This window comes from Lupinus angustifolius, unplaced genomic scaffold (assembly GCF_001865875.1).
Source record: "Lupinus angustifolius cultivar Tanjil unplaced genomic scaffold, LupAngTanjil_v1.0 Scaffold_1_1095, whole genome shotgun sequence".
Lineage (NCBI taxonomy): Eukaryota > Viridiplantae > Streptophyta > Magnoliopsida > Fabales > Fabaceae > Lupinus > Lupinus angustifolius.
The window spans coordinates 1-3,418 of NW_017716411.1; the positions used below are offsets into that span (position 1 = coordinate 1).

Genomic DNA, 3,418 nt, shown 5'->3' on the forward strand with positions numbered 1-3,418 from the left:
TACGGATGATGATTTATATTCAAGAGATGATCACAATGAAAGGCTTTGGGTAAATCAATATACTCCTTCAGACAAGGATGACCCTAAAAGACAAAAACAATCAAAGAAAAGGAAAAAATAGATGCAAGTAGTCTAGGTATAATTTTGATTATTTATAATTTGTATAATATTGTTTCTTTGTAATTTGTGTAATTTTTTTATTTGTAATTATGTACTCTGTCAAAACATAATTGGCATGATATTCATTGTTTGTATTTTGTATTGTATTGATGTTTAATAAAATAAACGTTTGACATGTATTAATGTGTCCGTATTATTCAGAATCTATAAATATCTGTGCTGTTTGACAATCTATGTTCTGCTAATAAATGTATATGCATGTATTAATTTATACAAATCAACAGCGAATTCTAGGGGAAGCCCTGACATGCGTTGTTGTAAAGGATAACTACAATAACGCTTTTTATAGAAAGCGTTGTTGTGCATTATTAATACAACTGAGCTATGCGTGTGATGCGCTGTTGTTTGAGAAAATTTATGAATAATACAACATCTCTTTTCTATTATTGCGCTGTTAAATATATGAACTTCAACAGTGCAATAACAAGCGTTATTAATAAGACCTATAACATGCGCTATTTATTTAAGACTATATGATAACAGTTTGTGGACGAGGCGCAGTTGTATTGATGCACTATATGACAGTCTTTTTTATGTATTGCACTGTGGTATATAGTCAATACAACCACGTTTGTGAAGCGTTATTAATGATGACCATACACTACTACGGTCAAACAGAAAGCGCATGAAAGCGTTGTTATACATCTAAAATAAACATTGTTGAACGAAAAACTCTAGCGTAGTGTATATTATTTGCTTTTCCCCTTGTGCAGAAAGAGAATAAGCAGTGTGAGGGAAGTCTGTGCTATGACTTCTCCAATGTTGATAAGTTTTTTATCAATGAGAAAGTGAAGGATGTTCTAGGTGTGAAGGACTTGGATTTTGTTTGATGTAGTATTAGTGTGTACTATGCTATGCTTGAGGATTGGATGAAAAATTAAGAAGTTGATATTCCTTCTCTTCTTGAGGATGGGATAAAATTGCTGGTGTATGCTGGTGAAGAAGATCTTATATGCAATTGGCTTGGTAATTATAGATGGGTTCGTGCTATGAAGTGGTCAGGCCAAAAGAAGTTTAAGTTAGCACCTAAAGTCAAATTTATAGTTGATGGTGCTAAAGTTGGATCTTTAACAAGACATGGACCTCTTTCTTTCCTCAAGGTTTGTGTTAAGTGGTGTATTCTGGAACTTGAAATAGTTGAATTTGGTTTTTGCTAACTTTATTTTTGTGATATTATAATAGGTGTATCAAGCTGGGCACATGGTTCCTATGGATCAACCAAAAGCTTGACTTGAAATGTTGAGAAAGTGGATGGGAGGGAAACTTTATGTCTCTAAGAAAATAGATTAATGTCTCTCTTAATTCATGCGCTCAGAACCTATGTCATATTTTCTTTTTATATGAAATTTGGAGGGTGCGAAATAAATAAATAAATATTTTCTTTTATGAATCTCTATTGAGTCTGTTCGGTTCTTAAAATTGTGTTATTTATGTTTCTGAAAAAGACTACAACTTCTCTAAGACATTGCATCCGGATAATGAAGTAAACTTCAACTCACATAAACAACTTGAAAATGCTAATTTCGAAAACTCAAATTTAGTATTACACTAACAATTGACTGATAAGGGCTTTGTTCAACAAATATATTTTAAGAGAATTAATATTTATATGGCAAAATCACAGTATTCAAATTATCAACTAAAATAGGCAATTAAAACAACTTGAAAAAGTACAGAGATAAGGGTAAGAAACAGCCTGCAACAAGGATTTTATACTGGTTCATTTTGCGGTCCACTGCAAAACTACATCTAGTCCTCCCCTTTTGATATCGGGAGATTTTCTTCACTAAAACTGAAACAAATGTATATTACATAAACACTTCCACTTACAAGACCTTATATGCTACCTTCTTGAATTCCTAGAACCCCTACCTTCGTTTGGCTACTCTAATCACCTAGGAAAACCTTTCCTACGATCTAGCCCCAGCCAAAAGTATGTTCTAAACTCAAGACCTCTAAGTCTTGGTGAATACTCACTGAATCTCGTTGGTGGTAAGACACCAAGAGACGACTTTCCTTATCACAAAAATAACACAAAAATGGAGTATTATGAAGCACAAAATGGTTCAAATATTACAATTGATGATCAACTATAAACCCTATACAAATCTCACATATTATCATGAATATGTATAAGATAAGAATCATGCATAAACATGTAATTTATACCCTACGAAATCTCTACAAGAAATGAAATAATCATGCAAGAAAAGATAGAATGATGAACACATTTAGTCACATGCAAGTGAATGATATTTTAATCCCTAAGCATGATACTATCTCACACTATCTCACATGCTATTCTCTCTGCCTATATGACATACAATGAGCATGAAAATATGCAACTTAGCAATTCTAAAAATGAATGAATGTATGAAGCATGGTGTAAAATCATAGTTTATATAAAAAAGGTGTTTAACGCCCCGTTATGCTGTTGAATTCTCTTTTTCAGTTATCTGTTGAAACTGATTTCACGTTAATCGATTAACGCCTTGCTTAATCGATTAAGTAGCATATTTTCAGCTAAGAGATTAAATGGTAAACTACCTATATGTTATGCTTATCAACTATACATGTTTTACCATTATGTTATGCCTAAGATGCACAAATAATATGTATGATTAATGCATGAATGTATTATAATCTAAATGATATGTCTCATTTAAATTATATGATAGTTTTTAGGACTTGTGAGATTTGCATCTAGGTTTACCTAACCTAGACTCAATAACTAAGACACATATCTAAGACTATTAATGATTACTCTATTTTTGACACTAGTCTATACATGAAGCTCTTGAGTCCTTGTCATATTGATTTGTTGAGTTATCTTTAAGCATTCACTATTTCCTTGTCTTCATCAAAACATAGGCAAGCTAATAGTGCTATCTTGACACTTTGCACTTTCAATCTCCCCCTTATTGATGATGACAAACTCCACACCAAATTTTGTTTTGATGCATAGCTTGAAGATAGTCATAGAATGCATGATTTCAAAGTTTAAGCGCATAGCTTTACAACGGAAGCCAAATTTTATTTCCAACCTGCACACATCAAACAACAAAGCAATCTTTCTCTCCCTTTTGACATTATCAAATTGTAATTAATCAATTAATATTGGGGATGTAATTAATCAACTAGTTGAAGGAAAAATTGAACACCTGCATGTTGATTAGCATTTAATCGATTAAATGAATGTGGTAATCAATTAAGTTTACAGAAAATAGTAATTGGACAG

The 3,418-nt window shown here is 32.0% G+C and overlaps 1 pseudogene; it reads left to right on the top strand.

Moving 5' to 3' along the window:
• Positions 1-893: 893 nt before the first annotated feature.
• LOC109337088 lies at positions 894-1,484 on the top strand (annotated as a pseudogene).
• Positions 1,485-3,418: the final 1,934 nt, after the last annotated feature.